The following is an 18,599-nucleotide window of genomic DNA, read 5'->3' as shown; positions in this document are numbered from 1 at the left end:
CTGGTGAAAGGGGTAACTGGGCACATGTGTATGGTGACGGATGGCAATTAGTCTTTAGGTGGTGAACATGATGTAGTCTACACAGAAACTGAAATATAGTGATGTACACCTGAAATTTATATAATGTTGTAAACCAACGTTACCTCAATTAAAAAAAAAAGAAAAAGAAATATAGGGTTTTTGAGACAGAGTTTCTGGAAATCTCTCTTATAAAATTTGGCCACAAAGGATTGCTAGGACAACTTCCCTGAAATTCAGTTGTTTAGATAAGTGAGAATAATCTGCAAATTAGCTGAGTCAGCTTCATACTTCAGTGTGCTTGCTGTTGTGGACACTCATTAGACAGGATGCACCCCCACCTAAAATTTGGTTCAGCTGTCAAGACTGATGTTGCCACACACACACACCAAGAGGGTAAGAAAAGATTTATTACTCACATAGTGAGGCTTTCAAGGTAGAACAGGGCAGGTTTCCAAGGTTGGCCCAGAAATGGCTTGAGAGAGCAAGTAAAGGAGATCAGCTTGGGTTTTCATTGTGGTTAGGGAGTGGGGCCAGGGTGAGGGTTACTGCTCTTGTATGCCAGGGCTTGTGTGATTTGAAACACCCACTGGTGTCAAGGGAGGGAGCACCCAGGTCTTTTCTTTTCAGTTTGCCCAGATTGGGGAAGAAGGGGAAGAGAGAGTGGGGAAGCTTAAAGCTGTCAGCTGTAAAACATCAAAAAAATGGAGTCAGACTCCTTATTATACTTTCATTGCTCCTTTTTAAAATGAGTAGTGGAAATTTGTTTCTACTTCAGTTCCGGGCATTGAAACTCTCAGAAATTGGTTCTGATTCTTCATTCTGGAAAGATAAAGAAAATCTCAGAAAAAGTGAGTAGACATCTATTGGTAATTATATCAGAAGCAAATTATGAGTAGATAGGTGACATAAAGCAAACTCAGTAACAGTACCTGTACAAGAATCAGGAGATTTTTAACTCCCCAGTATGATCATAATACAGGCATACCTCGAAGATATTGTGGAGTCAGTTCCAGACCACTGTGATAAAGCAAATATCACAATAAAGTGAGTCACACAAATTTTTTGGTTTCCCAGTGCATAGAAAAGTTATGTTTACACTATCCTGTCATATGTTAAGTGTGCAATAGCATTATGTCTAAAAAAACAATGTACATACCTTAATTTAAAAATACTTTTTGCCAAAAATGCTAACCATCATCTGAGCCTTCAGCAAGTCATCTTTTTGCTGGTGCAGGGTCTTGCTTCCGTGTTGATGGCTGCTGACTGCTCAGGGTGGTGGTTGCTGAAGGTTGGCGTGTCTGTGGCAATTTCTGAAAATAAGGCAACAGTGAAGTTTGCCATAACGATTGACTCTTCCTTTCATGAACAGTTTCTCTGTAGCATGCAGTGCTGTTTGATAGCATTTTACCCACAGTAGAATTTCTTTCAAAATTGGAGTCAATCCTCTGAAACCCTGCCGCTGCTTTATCAACTAAGTTTATGTAATATTCTAAATCCTTTGTTGTCATTTCAATAATCTTCATAGCATCTTCACCAGGAGGAGAGTCCATCTCAAGAAACTACTTTCTTTGGCCTACTTTCAATACTGTTGTTTCTCAGGAAATAGGGAGGCCTGAGGAGAGGGACAGAGATGGAGGAACAACCAGTTGGTAGGACAGTCAGAACACACACATTTATTAAGTTCGCTGTCTTACATAGGCACGATTCGTGATGCCCCGATAACATCAAAGATCACTGATCACAGATCACCATAACAAGTGTAATAATAATGAAAAGTTTTGAAATATTGCAAGAATTACTCAAATGTGATAGAGGGCCACAAAGTAAGCAAATGCTGTTAGAAAAATGGCACCAGTAAACTTGCTTAATGCAGGGTTGCCACAAACCTTCAATTTGTAAAAAACGCAGTGTCTGCAAAGCACAATATAACGAGGCGTGGCTATGTTAGCTAGCATGTATTGAACATTCTGTATCAGACACTCAGCTAATCAGTTTATATGATTATTTCATCCAAACTTACAACGTCCTTATATGTTAGGCTCTATGATTATTCCCATTCTATAGTTAAGGAAATTTGTGCTTAGAGAAGTAAAGAGATTTCCTTAAAACACACAGCTAATGGTACAGATTGTCCAGGCTGGCCTCAGATGGGTGCTATTAATCATTGTAGTTTTCTGCCCTCTGATATTCTTAATTCCAATGGAAGATTACTTTAGAAAAATAAGTAAGAAACATATATTCCTGATAAAGGCATCAGGCACTATGTAAACCTTTGCTAATTTTTTAAAAAAAACTATACATTTTCATGCTGAAGGTTGTAATCAAGTTAATTTGCTATAAAGAACTTCTGGCAGAATAAACTGTGGAAAATGCATTGCTCCAAATCTTTGGGACTGAAGCTGAGATTCAATTTTGAAATAAGAAAAATCTCTGTATTTTATATTGTTCAGTGTGTTTATAATTAAGGGTTTTGTTGCTGTTGCTTTTTAAGACTTAAATAAGCTACTTTAAGAGGTCAGGTTTATAAAACTTGAGTGATATTGCATGAGATATTAAACTCTGGATCAGTTATAAAAGGAATAGGAACACAGTGAAACTGAGGCCTTTAAATGGCGCCTGGTTGACGGGTGGCCCTCTGTTACTTCCTTTCCTTTTCTGTCCTTCTGTGCCCATCCCTTGGATGTGCCACACTAAAAGAATCAGGGGCAATATAATTTGGTTACTCTTTGTTCTACCATGTCCCGCTGGTATATTCTTATATTACATTTAGATTCCGATTAGGCTGAACTTTGTGTAGTTTTTCACTCAAACAGAGCAGAGACAGTCATGGTGACTAGGCCAACAACTATAACTTGTGTTGTCCCCACCCGCAACTCTTAAAGGATTAGGCCTACTATTTCCAAGCATAGGAATACATTACTTCCTAGGCATATGCGAGATACAATATATGTGCTTTTTAATCAATTCAGCATGTGTATGATATACAAGAGTGAATTTTATAGGCTTAAAATTCATACCTTCATCTGCTATGACTTTTTATGTTAGATTATAGAAGTACCTAGAGGCTAATGCAATGAATGTGTCTAAAGATTTGTTGCTCAAATGAATTTTTTACAATAATTTTAATGACTTTGTCTTGATTTACCATGATGCTATGCATACTGAGAACTGATCACTTCACAAATGGCTGGAATTAGTTATCATTGTCACCTACGTTCTCTTTTAATGAGAAAATTAGCTACTCTTTTCTTGCCTTGTCCTTGGGGGTAAGTGGGAGGGGCATCAAAGGAAGGAAGGAAAGTACAGCACGGTGCATTTGTGTCATGTAGTTGTTAATGGCTGAACCCATGACATTTCCCAAGGAAAATTAAATATGCAAATGAAAGCAATGGCTGAATTAAGGCCTTTCCATGAGTTTAACGTGAGATCCTCTGTAGAAATTATTTTTCAAAATTACTGTTTTATAATATTCATTTTTCACGGTTGTTATTCATCCAGATGGCACTGCTATAAATAATTTTTCAGAAGTTTAGGCATCCCCAGCAAGCCTGTGCTAAGCATTAGTATAGGGTCAAGAGAATCCAATTGAAAGGGGCAAGTTCCCTGGAAATTTGTCAGATGTTGCTAAACATACTCGGCTCTACAGCCTGAGAGACAAAGTGAGCCACTTATTCAGACGTACCCCAAATTACAGTGGCCCCCAAATCCCATGTGCCATATTGATTTTGAGGTTCTCTTCTCTCATTATAATGTCCTTCAGGGATGTTCTCCACTTGGGGTGTCTCGATCATATTTCTAAGTTATGTTGTACTTCTGGCATTACCATTTCCTGGCTCCAAATTACATCTCTTTGATTTGTTAAAGGGACACTTTCAGTGCTCCTAGCAATGATCTCCTGCAATTCTGGGACAGATGACCTTGACCTAGGTGCTGGCACATGCTAACACCTCTGTGTGACCTTGAAAGAGATGGAGGGAATGCTGCTCTCCTTTTTGGGATTCTGCCCCAATAATGGAATAGAATCTTGCCTTCATTCATTCTCCGCAAATGATACCAAGCATAACATCATTTATTATCAACACTAGAATATAATACCATTTATGGAGTACTTAATGTGTGCAGGCAATATGATTTAATCTTCAAATAAACCTATAAGATAAGTACATTAATTCTCTTTTTTAATCAAGGACTAAAATAAGTTTCAAGGAAGTTAAATAAATTGTCTAAAAATTTGTTGCTTGAAAATAGTATATATCAGATGCAGGACTTCTAGTCCATATGGTATCTTTGTATAAATAAGAAAAAGAAAAAAAGAGTTCCCTTTACTCAAGATGCTTTCATCTTTCAAAAAATTAGCAGAATAAGAATATATTTTTAAAAAGAGGAAGACACTTTACTGCCACCTACAGGAGAGTTTTGTTGTAATCTATACATCTATGATAGTGACAAAATAAGTAGTCTCTCCTTAGATATGCTGTCCTTGTGAAGTCAAGGGTCTACACAAATGTACACAGCAGCCCTTTTGGGATGTGAAAACAAGTGCTCTGAGTTCAAAGCCCTTCTGCTTAACTGTGTCATAAACTCGGAAATGTCTAAGCAAGACCGAGTCACATTGTATATGTAAATTATCTAGATAAAACTAATGCTTTTTGCCCCCATCCCTGGTCACTACAATACAGACCTGCCTTCTAGACCACCGTGAGTGCACCTTTCCGTTGTGCTATCTAGCTCCTGAACATCCTGAGGATAAAAGGAATTTTAGGAGAAAAGATGACAAAGTAAACGGAGTTACAGCAAAATGTAAACCTGGCTCCTCAGTTATTTTAAAACCTTGAAATGGAATACATTTTCTTTTTTCAAAACTCAGCACAAAATGGAAGAAAATAAAGAGAAATTTGAACTCCGCTGTTCTTTAAGCTACTGCACGCTTGTAACTATGAACCACAGCATTTGAAGACAGAAAGTTCCTGAAAAGGGGGTGAATTGGGGCCCAATATTCAATTGGTTTGGCATCTGTTTTGAATTGTCTGTGCTTCTGCCAGATCCACTCTTGTTAGCCAATTTGAATGTCAGTTTAGATCATACTAGCTCAAACTAAATTCTCTTTTTTAACTTGAAGAATGTGCACGCACTGATGGTCACGGGAAACTATTTGGGGAATGTTGTTTGTGAGGCCTTCTATTTAGCGACAAGCTCTTGTCATCGCACTTGTGATTGGACTAGACCCATCAACAATTCAGTTACATGTTAACTGTGACCCTTGTCCTCAGTGGGGATTCCTAGCAAGCCAGTCCATTTTCATTTCCCCCAGCCCCATATGCAAACTTTGTAAATAAACAGGTCAAAATTCATTTCTGTCTGAAATGATCGAATGTTAATGTGACTTACATACCATCCATTTTTATTCCATGCTGTTCCCCGTGATGGGAGCATGTGAGAGTTGGATAGAACTTTACAGGTCAACTGGTAGCCAGATCTTTCATTTTACAGTTGAAGGAACAGAAACCCACACACATTAAATACATTTCTCAAGGCTGAAGTTCTTTTAGGAGACACAACTAGAAGTAGAACATTCGTCTCATGAGTTAAAGCACGAGGATTTTTTTATTACATTACATAGCTATTGTTGTAGAGTCATCCAGAAAAATTTTTTTTAGTTTTCAAAAAGAAGCATGATACGTTTCTAAATAAATAATGATAGCTCCAATAATACTCTATTAGCTTCATGAAGTATCTCAACATAAAATATCCATCATTTTGTGCTACCCAGGAATTTAATCTTGATCGCACAAACTCAACCCACACCAGGAATCAGCAGCATTTCTGTGGCAACTTGGTACATCATTGTCGTTTAGTTGTTCTCTGGATAGAGGAGCCATCTGCATTTTGATCAGCTCACTAAAGCAATTTGTAATGGACCAACAATTGTGGATTGCAAACAAGCTTGGTAAAAGTCCGATTTACACCTAGGAACCACATTGAGATGTTTTTGACAAAATGAAAGCATTTCTATGGCAACAGAATTTTTGGTTTGAACTTCAGTCAGGTTAAACATTCACTTTTTTTCTTTCTTTTAATTTTTATCTACTTCTAATATACCACATCTAATGTAGCCTGCCTCTTTAAAAGTTCCATATCTTACTACGATATTAAAATAATTTTCTTAGAGGATTGTAAAAAACATATTCTCAATAATATTCATTCTTTTTGTGTGTGTGTGAGGAAGATCAACCCTGAGCTAACGTCTGATCACCCTCCTCTTTTTTTGCTGATGAAGATTGGCCCTGGGCTAACGTCTGTGCCCATCTCCCTCTAAATTTATATGGGATGCAGCCACAGCATGGCTTGACAAGCAGTACATCAGTGCACGCCCGGGATCTGAACCTGCGAACCACGGGCCGGCAAAGTGGAGTGCACGCACTTAACCGCTGTGCCACCGGGCCGGCCCCAATATTCATTGTTTTAATCAATATTTATTTAAAATCTAATATGTACCCCCGGGTGGAACTATGTGAAATCAGGGAATCTATAAATTGATGAATCAAAGATCAACACTGGTTCTAGGACTATATTTGGTCTCAAAAAGCCACTTCCCAGCTCTCCTATGTGTCATAATTCCTTAGTGATAATTTCCCTGTGGAATTCTGTATGGTTACATTATGGGTACATCATCTGAAAAAGGTAAGTTCTTCTCTGAATATCAGAATTGTAAATTAAAGGGAAACATCTGCACACAAATTGTGCCAATCATCAGAGCATTTCTGAGAAAAGACAATTTTTCCTATGGGCTTGCTCATCAAATCTTCCTGAGTATGTTTGACAGTGACATCAGGCATTTTTCATTTCTACTGAATTGAAACAGAATACTGATGGATAACATTTCAATTGCTCACCGCACAGAAGAAAGACATTTATTACGAATTAAGATAGGAAGACTTCAAAGAATTCACACATGACGTGTGATATTCTCTGAGTTTCTTAACCATATATTAAAATTTTAAATGGCCAAATATTTCTGTTTATAGAAAAATGTCAGGTTGAATAGCCGCTCACTTAATTTATTGACTTTTTAAACAGGGTCTCAAATGAAAATAGGAGGTAAACCACTACTTACATGAGTTCAAACACTGATGGGATTTATAAAATGGAAAGCAAAAGTTGTCATTTGAAATTATGTCTTATAAATCTCACAAAACCAAAATGTAGTGTTGTCTCTTGAAAACAATACAGTTATTTTTTTCTCAGCTGATCAGAAAATAGAAATTACATGAAAACAATAGGAACCAAAAACAATGTGTTTACCAGTGCATTCTTCTGTTTTCAAAAAATAAAGCAGTCGGGGGGGCCAGCCTGGTGGCGCAAGCGGTTAAGTGCGTGCGCTCCACTGTGGCAGCCCGGGGTTCGCTGGTTCAGATCCCGGGCGCGCACCGACGCACTGCTTGGTAAGCCATGCTGTGGCGGCGTCCCATATAAAGTGGAGGAAGATGGGCACCGATGTTAGCCCAGGGCCGTCTTCCTCAGCAAAAAAAAAAAAAGAAGAGGATTGGCGGATGTTAGCTCAGGGCTGATCTCCTCACAAAAAAAAATAAATAAATAAATAAAAATAAAGCAGTCCACTCCTGGGTATATATCCAAAAGAAATAAAAACGTACGTCTACACAAAAACGTGTACATAAATGTTCACAGCAGAAGTATTCGGAATAGCCAAAAAGTCACAACAACTCAAATATCCATCAGCACATGAATGAATAAATAAAATGTGGTATATCCATAAAGTGGATTATTTGGCAATAAAACAAAATGAAGTATTGATACATGCTGCAACATGGACGAACCTTGAAAACATTACACTAAGTGAAAGAGATGAATCACAAGGACCACATACCTTGTGATTCCTTTTATATGAAATGTCCAAACTAGACAAATACATTTAGACAGAAAGTATATTGGCAGTTGTCTATGGCTGGAAAGAGTTTGAGGGAAACGATGGGTGACTGCTAAAGAATACAGCATTTCTTTTTGGAGAATGGAAGTGTTCTAACACTGACTGTGAGGCTGACCCGGTGGCCTAATGGTTAAGTTTGCGCATTCCACTTCGGCAGCCCGGGGTTCGTGGGTTCAGATCCTGGGCGCAGACCTGCACACCACTCATCAAGCCATGCTGTGGCGGTGACCCACATACAAAATAAAGGAAGATTAGCACGGATGTTTTTAGCTCAGTGACAGTCTTCCTCGGGCAAAAAGAGGGAGACTGGCAACAGATGTTAGCTCAGGGCCAATCTTCCTCACAATAAGATAAATAAATAAATAAATAAAATAAAACAAAATTGATTGTGGTGATAGTTGCATAACTGTGAATATGGTAAAAAATATTGAATTATATACTTTAAATGGGTGAATTGTATGGTATGTGAATTATATCTCAATAAAGCTGTTATAAAAAACTGCCTACACAACAGACTGGAGGCAAATTCACAAAAAAATAAATAAATAAATAAAAATTTAAAAGCCAAAGAAGTATTCCATGTAATAAAAAACATTTGAGCTTATCAGTATTGGTTAGTGATTGCTTATTAATTTATGAGAAAACACTTGATATGATAGTTATAAATAATTTTTTATTGTTATTTTTGTGAAGTTCAATTTTCTTAGAAGTATTATATTCTCGGATGTCATCAAGAGATTCTTAGTGAGTTGTTCTTTATATTTCAATTATTCTAAGATCAACAGTACATTAACTGCCTTTTGGATACTTCTAGTGTTAAATAGTTTTTGTAACTGCTAAAAAATGCCAATGCAAACCTAAAAAGACATTATTTTCCTTCTAAAAACATATATGAAATTTATAAAATTAAATGTTAAATGAATGAAAAATAGCAAATATTTAAAGAGTTTAAATGTAAGTGTAGAAAAATCTAGCTCAAGTATTGCTATCCTTAGCTTTATCTATAAAAATATTGTGCCCAAGAATTTGAGTAACTTTAGGAGAAAAGTTTAAAATGTACATTTCAGGTAATTTTTCATAGGATTATAAAATAGTCTACATTCTATCAGTATATTTAAAAGAAGAATGCCTCCAAAATACATTCAGTATGCATTAAATACCATATTTTTAGGCTCAAAAATGCTTCCATTTAAAGTAAATTGTCATTATTGAGACTGAAATGTTTCCCAAGGAGTTGAAGATCAAATAATATATTTGGTATGGAAGTCGGGTTCTTGTTTTTTACATGGCAGTTCTGCATTTTACATCTTATTCAAATTAGATTTTCTCAATATCTGGCATAGCCCTCTCTGACAGATAAAAATTGCTTTGCAAAATTATAGGAAGCAAAAAATATATACAAGGCTCATTTAGTTTGCTTTCAACCTCTTTAAAATGCAATCTGAAACTGTGTTTTCTTGACTTGAGACTTGTATCCTTAACGTGAAATCCATTGCTTTATCACATTCTATTTTTGAAAATATGATGTAATGTGAGTGCTAGCTATGATTTTTATCATATTATCAGCAAAATATTTAGCATAAGTGTAACATGTAATTAAGCCTCTCAAAAACTTTATATTTAATCTTTTATTCTATATTTTCCTAATTCTGTCTTATAGTTCTGTCATATGCATATTTGGTTCTCAAGGGCAAATTTAATGTTCACTGATATCAAATTAATGAAAATATTAAAGCAGTTTTTCATTTTTTAAATATTTTTATGAATTTAATTTTACAGAAAAAAATGAATTTATATTTTTTAGAAGATTTTTAAAGAGCTTGTAAAGATATGTTTGTGGAATACAAAAAAATGAGAACAGTTTATCCTCAGTGATTTAAAAAATTTCAGTAACTTATGTTATCCTTTAAAAAGTTTCAGTTAATAAGGACTATATATTGAACTTTCTGCAAGGCAGCATTCTGGGAACTGTGGGTGGCTAAAAGATGTTGGAAATGCATTGCTTGCCTCTAGGCAGCTTACAGTCTTCCTAGGCAGAGAAGAAACTTGTAAGGAACACCTGAACACCCCCTCTCTTCGTAGAATCAAAACATCTTCTTTCCTCAGTGGTTTAGTGGTGACTTCAGGAACCCTGCAGGCAGTGTGAGTACATGGTCCAGCCCTTGTCAGTACAAACAGTCTATTACACTGACCAAAGAGATTAGTGCATGGTTAGGGCAATTCGAGATTGCATCAGATTTCTTATCAGATTTGGAACAATGTGATTTTTTTCTCCCTGAGTGTTTAATCTGGTAGGTTTGAAGTCTGCAGATGCCAGTGGTCAGCTTGTGGAGTGAAAGCATTTTTGACGGAGGTACAAGAGTTTTGAGAATGTGATTTTCATCTTCAGGTCCAGGTAGGCCTTTACATTTCCTCCTAAACCAGTTGTTCTTAGCTTTGAGGATTTTGCTCCCCGCCCCATCCCCTCCCCGGGATATTGGGCAGTGTCTGGAAACATTTTTGTTTGTGACACTGGGGGGCGCTACTGATATTCAAAAGAGTGGAGGCCAGAGATGCTGCTAACATCCTACAAGGCACAGGAAACAAAGCCCCTCACAACAAAGAGTATCAATAATGCTGTGGTTGAAAACCCCTGCCCCAGATAAGCTGAGCAAACATATTAACCTCCCCGTCTTTTTTTCCTGTTTGGTAAAAGCTGGTTTAAGTTGGGTTTCTATCACTTAGAGTTGAACAAGTGGCATATAACTGTCAATAGGAGTTAGAATTGTTTAGCGCTGTGGTTATATAGGGCTTTCAGGATGCGAGGATACTAGGAAGAGGATTTAAAAACAGGATGGAGACAGATTGAGTGAAAACACGTGAAATGTTCTAGGTAAAGAGAACTGAGCAAGGCACTGGACTGGAGGAATGCAAACCTAAGAATAAGAAAGTGGGATCAGCCTATCTGCATCATGTGGAAAGGAAGAGTGGAGTTGGATAAAAAAGATAACTTGGTAACAGATTGTGACCAGCCTTGAATGTCAAATGAAGAAACATTTAGAGTTTTTGAACTAGAAGAAATAGTATTTTCTGACACCTTATTTTTAAATCCCCATAAAAAACAATATTACTTCATAGTTGCAAATTTAGAAAATTTTAAATGTGTAAAGGAGTAAATGCTATCACTCAGGTATAATTACCATTATTACTTTAGCATATTTTCTGACAGGTGTTTCTCTACAAATAATATTTTACATACACCAGATCATTATCTACATGTGATTTATTTTTGTTTTTATCCTATTTGCCTAATCATAAGTTTCTCAGATTGGTAAATCTCTTCAGAATTTTTAATGGCAATATAAAGTGTGTTAATAGCATATACCATATTTTATTTAACCATTTACTTATCAGTTTAGAAAAAATTCAGTAAGACTGTATTGAACATCTTTGTGCATAAAATTTTATAATACTTATGACTAGAATTTGATGATATATATAAACATTTAAGAATCTTGATACTTATTGCCCAAATGTTTTAAGAAACATTGTGGCAATTTATATTCCTTTCAGTCTACAGAAATAGCTCCTAGTTATTCTTAAAATTTAAAATAATTGTTACCTAAGGAATGCCCTGGGCAAGAATTGTCTTCCTTACCTATATTTTGCTAATGGGTTCCAATCATTTTCTGTCTGTGACTGAAAAACTTAGCCGTTAAAAAAAACAATAAAATTATGAATTAATCCATTTATTCATAAACCACAACTATAATAAGACATTAACATACAAATTTTTCATTGCTTAAATCATAGTAACTTCTTATATAATTTTGGTCTTAACACCTTAAGATGCTAGTGTTTTTGAGATACTAAGGGCCTATTATTTGTATATCTATTTTTTATTTATATTCAACCCATATCCAAAAATTTTGATCTAAGGCTAATCCCTGACTACTCATAAAGACAAGAATTATTTCCTCGTTTCTTCATGAATGCCCCTGACAGTAGTTTGACAGCTTCTAGAATGTTCTTAATGCTCTTAATACTCTGAATTTTTTAACCCAAATCAGTTACAGCAGTAATTTATCTAGGTAGAGTATGTTGTTGTTTCTAAAATTAGCCTTCCATGCAAAACTGTTCTTACTCAAAACTGTAGTTTCTTCTCAAGACCAGTTTGATCTACACACTTTGCTAAATGTTCTCTCTGTCTTTCTACTCTCTAGAGTAGAACTCTCTACTCATCCATATCTAGCCCTGCCCTCCACTCCATGCATCCATACACACTCTTGATGTTATCAGTTTGCTTTTACACTAAAATACTTCCCCCAGTTAATAAAATTAACTGGATTTCTTTTGAGATATAGTCTGCATAAATTAAAAAGTGACATGTTTGGGTCAAAATTATTCTCATACAGCATTCAGGGACACACAGGTCTTTTAGAACTACTATGTTCCTTAACGCCCTCCATTCTCTTCACTCTCATTTTAGAGTTGCATTTATTGCTGGCATATCACATGAAGGACCACATTTGACACTTTGCATGAAATAATAAATATAATATGCATAATAAGATATTTTCAAATTTTTAGTTTCCTTGTTTTAATTCTCCTTAACATTTCTTAGATCAGTGGGTTTATAATTTTGCTTAGCAACTGTGCTTTTTAAAGCACACTTAACTAGTGATTTAAAAAATTATATTCTGTGTCTGTATGCATGCATGTGTGAGAGAGAGGGTTGATCTACAGGACCAAGGAAAAGGTACTGGGTGAAATTTCAGTTATATTTATTTTTCTAGTTAATATAATTTTAGTACTATATCTAAAGGTTTAAGCAATTGCTTGCACCAAAAATAAATTCAAATTGGAGAAAAACAATCTTTTCTGTTCGATTCAATGATGAAAACTTGATATTTTTGTGGCAGATTTTAATTGGAATAATGTAATGCTGATTTCACTTATAATGCAAATTCTAATTACAGAATTGATTTTCTCAATATTAATAAGTTCATCTTGATCAAGATATCAGTTAGCTTTTGCTGTATAACAAACCACTCTAAAATTTATTGGCTTATAACAAGAGTTGGCAAACTACTGCCCAAGGGCCAGATCCAGGTGTTGCTTTTTTTTTTTTTTTTGCTGCCTGTTTTTATAAATAAAGTTTTGTTGGAACACACAATGCCCATTTACTTATTGTCTGTGGTTGCCTTTGTGCTGCAACAATAGAGTTGACTAATTGTCATACTCAACAGCCTAAAACATTTACCACCTGACCCTATACAGAAAAGTTTGCTGACCCCTGGCTGAAAATGACAATCATTTATTAGCTTATCATTGTGTCTGTCAGCAATATGGGCTGAGCTCAGCTGAGCAGTTCTAATGGCTTTTCCTGGATTCACTCATGTGGCTACCTTCTGCTGGCCTCACTTATGTGTCTGATGGTTGGTGCTGGCTGTCAACTGAGGTGGTAGGGGTGACTGGGTCACATGTTTCCAGCAGGCTAGCCGGGGATTATTCATACAGTTACTGTTGCAGGACTTCCAGAAGCAGCAAGGGAGGGTAAACCCCAGTGAGCAAGGAGTTTTCAAGCCTCTGCTTGTATAACATTTCCTATTGTCCCATCTGCTAAAGCACCTCGCAACAGCAGGCCAAGCATCATTGTGCAAAGGAGTTATGCAAAGGTGTGATTACAGGAAGGCATGAACAAAATGGGGGCTATCACTGCAATAATTGTCCACGGTCGATTTCCTAATTTTACAGATGACGAAAATGAGGTCTGGAGAATTACAGTGTTCACATGGCTATGTTCATGCCCATGTTCATACAGCTAGTCAGTGTCTACGCCTGTACTTCACCCAGAATCTCCTGCTACTGCTAGTAGCAGTACACCCATTTCTTTCATTCTTTTTTAATGCCCTTCAGCTCATCATCAGTAAACAATTATGTAGCACACAGGGTTGGTGTAGTATAGCAGCTAACAACATGGGCTTGGATTTCAGACCTCAGTTTCAATTGTGGCTTCACTACTTTGTGGTTGATTTTGAACAAGTGACTCAAGTCTTCTGAATATATTTCTCCTCTGCACATAAGGATGACAGAGCCTACCTCATGAGAATGTTTGATGAGTGAGATGAACTCTGTAAGCGGCTACCATAGCGCCAAATCAGTGTAAGTGCTCAAAAAATGCCTGTTACTTTAGTGTTATTATCCCATCTCATATTTCATTGTGCCTTTTTCTCTCAAATCTGTTCTTTGTTCTTTAATGTTTTTCATCATTTCTTTCAAACTTCAAAATTGGTTTCTCTGTACTTTCACCTTTTTGACCATTGTTTTTCACGTAACCTCAGTCTTAATTGTTAGAACCTGGTGTATCAATTAAATGCTTTGGTATGTATATAACAGGTGGCCTTGTCACAACAACTAGCTTTTTTTGGCCTTTGAACACCTTTTCTATTTGATCACAGCACATTTTCTAGAGGGGAGACATTATTTGTTGGACAGATAAATTCTCTAGGGCTGCATATTTAGCCTCATCATATTCCAAGGCAGCTACTGAGTTTACTGGGTTCTAGAAGGTACAGCTTATTTCTTTATTCCCAGCAGACCAGTATACCTCAAGGTTCCTCAGCTACTTTGATACCTGGCGTAGAGACAGATCTGTTTTGTTGTTCCTGCACACTGACTATTGTTTTATTGTCATTATCACTTTTTATAAAGGAGAACTGAGTTCAAGGAGTGAATCTCATTCCTTTCTTACAATGTTAAACCACATCATTAGCATAATTATTTTAGAATCCCCGATTTGATTTTTTAAACTCTAGAAATCACACCTACCGTTATTTCAGTTGGGTAATAAATAAATATACTAGTAATATCTTCATGATAGCTTAGATTGGATCAAGGTTAATCATTTGATTAACTGTCTACAAACAACATTCTTGGAATTTGCCCCCAATTATTTCCTGAGCATTTATATTATTTTATTTTTGTAAAGTTATATAATATTCTTTCTCTATATTTGATTCTATATCTGATTCCAACACTCTAGTTTCAGTATTCCACCAAGGAAACTCAATTTCAAGTATTCATGATATTAGCAATACCAGTCATTGAGATAATTGACTTATATATTAAATGACATTTGTCATTTAATTTTTTTTCCTCATTTGAGAAAGCATGAGTGCTACATGATTAATTTGCAAGCACATGTCCAGTTTCTAGATTACCTAGGTTTTTTCTTTCCGCCCAGTTGTTTTGATCTATTTGAACCAGTTTTTAAAAGTTAGCTTCATTTTAATAACAGAGGCTATGGCTCATTTAGAAAAATGACTATATATATGCCCTAAGTAATATTATTCCCTTGGATACCTAAGAATTAAAAAGAGCAGCAGGGAAATCACATTTAAAATTTTAGATCCTTTTCTAAACTGCTGGCAAGGGGCAAACAAGGCTATTAGTATAGACTTGTAATCATGTGCAGGGTAATGCTGCCCTGAAAGGAAGTTTCCAAATGAGAGTACAACCTTCCTTTTGTTAATTATCTTAACAGGAGCTTAAATGTTCTTGTTCTGTTATGAAAATCTAGAGGACTGTAGAATGTTCTCATATTCCCAGGGCAAGTATCACCTTGTGGTGACATTCACAGACACACTAATGCGTGACTCCAGACTTCCACATTCTTCAAGAGCTCAATTCTTGATGACATGGGAGTAAGGGATCCCAGGGTTTAAGCTCATGTGATAAAACCTGGATTTTTTTCAGGAATGCTAGGATTTGAGGCAGAAATAAATCTTAGTTTAAGAGTATAGAGTTTAGACTTGGAATACATCTTTGAAACTATCTAGTTGAAACTCCGTATCTTTTGACGAAAAAACTGGGATCTTGAGTAGAGAAAAGTCTTCCACAAAGTGTCAGAGGTAGCTACTAGTAAAAAAGGGACTCAATTAGGACTAACAGGACTGTGGGATCTGACATTATACCAAAGTGTTTTCTTGGGCTGGACAAAGTTTTCATAGTGGCCAAGGGATTCTGTTTGATACTGGTTCACATAGTTGACCCAACTGCCCATTGCCAGTATTAATAAATAAAAACACAGAGTATCTAGTGAAATTTGAATTTCAGATAAATAGATTTTTTTACTATAAATATGTCTCAATATTTGTCATATTGTAACAAGTAGCGTTGAAATGTATTAGACCTGAGTGTCTGGAAAAGGGACTAATTAGGAACCAAGCAGGAGATCAAGACCCAAGCTGCAAAGCTGAGTTTCTGGGCAGTTTTATAACTGAATGAGCAGGAGTATTTGATGGGGAAACTAAAGTTAACACCCACTTTTTATTAATTAGTCCCAAATTATGACAGTGTAAAGGAGAGTTATAGACAAAGGCTGTGAATTAATTGAGTGAAATAAAAATCATTGCCAGATGGGATAGTGAACTTTTGACACAATTTCTATTTAGTTCAGATTGGCTCAGGAACTGAATGGGAATGATCCTAAAGGTAGAAAACGGCAGAAGTTCCCATTTGGAGGGTTTGCTGAGTCCAGGCAGTTGGGATTGGAGCAGAGGCCTTTGAGTCCTTTGTATAAACAAGCATTATCCCTGGGTTCCATATTAAGGATATTTTGAAGTCAGCAATCAAATGATTACCACGCACTGGTGAGGAGGACAAAGAATGTAGTCCCACTGTATATCCCTACAGATAAGAAACAGATACTTTCAATAATCTAAGCAAATATGTCCAACAATACCATTTTAAAGTTGAATTTATCACCTTTTTATGTGTAGTAATCCATTCTCCATCATCCAGTAAATGCTTTTAATGAATTATAAATTAAGCATGAAACATGAAAACTGTGATGTATTCAGTTGTTGTCTCTATTCTTTGAATTCTTAACCACAAATTGTTTTTCCTAAGTGTATGAAAGAGAGAGAGAGAAAGAAAGTCAACAGTTTCCAAAACTTTAACCACAATTGCCTATTTGTATATATTATACAATTTGATATTAAAAGGGGGGTAGGTTCAGGTAAATGTTCTGAAGTGGTATTCAGATGATTGTTTGTTGGCTTGCCAATATTATGCATAAAAATTATTGCTTACTCAGTGCTGATTTCAGAAGCATCACTAGATGAAAATGTGTGCATAAAAATACCTAGATTGCTTACATAAATTGCATTGTTTCATGACAATCTAAACCTGTTAATAGTGGTCAGTGCTCTTTGAAGTTGTAAAGCAAGGCAGCCTCTCCTAACCCTGTGTTCCTCTGTTCTCTTACATTATGATACTCTACCTTCAGGCTTTCTCATGGTTCAACCTGGTGAAACCACATTAATGTGACATTTCTCACCATGCAGCAATCCGTCAGTACCCATGATCACGCACAGGGAACCAAGGACAAGGGCTGCCTAAGCAGAAATTCATCAGAACCTGAGTTCTGGATCATGACCCTCAGTTCATATCTGTATCCCACCCCAGTCTTTTTGTTCTCTCTTAACCCGACTACAACTAGTTTAAGAAAGAAGAGAGATACTTTGAGTTCAAATATCCAATCGTTGGAAAGGGCAAGAGTGGAACTGGCTGAAGCATGACTAGTATGAAGGGAAATTGAAATCTGTTAACTCTCTCTTCCTCTCTCTCCTCCATTTCTTTCTTCTTTTCCATCTCCCTCCCTTCCTCTCCTCCTCCTTCCCTTCTTTGCTTTTTTACGTACACACACTTATCTTTCCTTCTATGTGGGCCTGTTTCATCATTTTCTACTACAGAAAGTGTTCTTTTTTTTTTTTTAATACCATGGAAGCAAATAACTCTTAGCTTCTTTACATTTTAATTGGTCTTTAATCAGTTAACCAGTTAATCTCAGCCTGAGTTTTAAAATTCCCCAAGGAGGGTTCAGTTTGGCCTGGCTTGAGTCACATGCCCATCCACTGACCAGTCGAGGTAGTTAGGAGCTTGAGTCCAAATGACTGGTCCAGGTGAGGTCTTCCCTTTGGATCTTTCAGCTATTCTAGCAGAGAGGAGCATGGGAAGGAGGAAATGTATAATGGTACCATGGAACTCATTTTGAACTAGGCAGTCAACCCAAAGTGTACCCCCTGTAATTCTCTGGGATATTCCTATCATTTGTCTTTCTAATATTTCTGTATTTGCCTAACCAATTGGATGTGATGCATGCTGTTTTCCTCCTGGTTATAAATTCATCTCTTTGATGGTCATCCTGACTCTTTGCCTTAGCAATTTTTCCCTGAAGGATGCTCCTGGTTTGCCGTAGCTTTCCAGCAGCCCTTCTCCACTAGTACCTCCTCCCCAGTTGAAGGCTTAACACTTAATTACGTAAAGATTTGGGTGAAACCAGCAAAGTAACATTGTGCTTTGTGTCTTATGTGCTAGAGGCAAGGTGTGAGAGAGATCTCCTTTTATCTCAGGCAGTTAGAGAAGTCAAAACCTGTTTAAAATCAGTTTATGTTAAGTCCTTCAGTCATTATTTTCTCTTTTTATTTTAGGACCATTTATTGAGCATTATCCCAGCCCCTCTACTAATTGGAGAAAAATCAATGTTTTTCCTGTCCTTATAGAGCTGTTAGTCTTGAAGAGACAGATGCTAACTAAAATTCACTTTAATATGAATGCTCTAATGTAGGAATTTATTGATATGAGAGTA

This window comes from Diceros bicornis, chromosome 22 (assembly GCF_020826845.1).
Source record: "Diceros bicornis minor isolate mBicDic1 chromosome 22, mDicBic1.mat.cur, whole genome shotgun sequence".
NCBI lineage: Eukaryota > Metazoa > Chordata > Mammalia > Perissodactyla > Rhinocerotidae > Diceros > Diceros bicornis.
Note: the sequence above shows the minus strand (reverse complement) of the source record.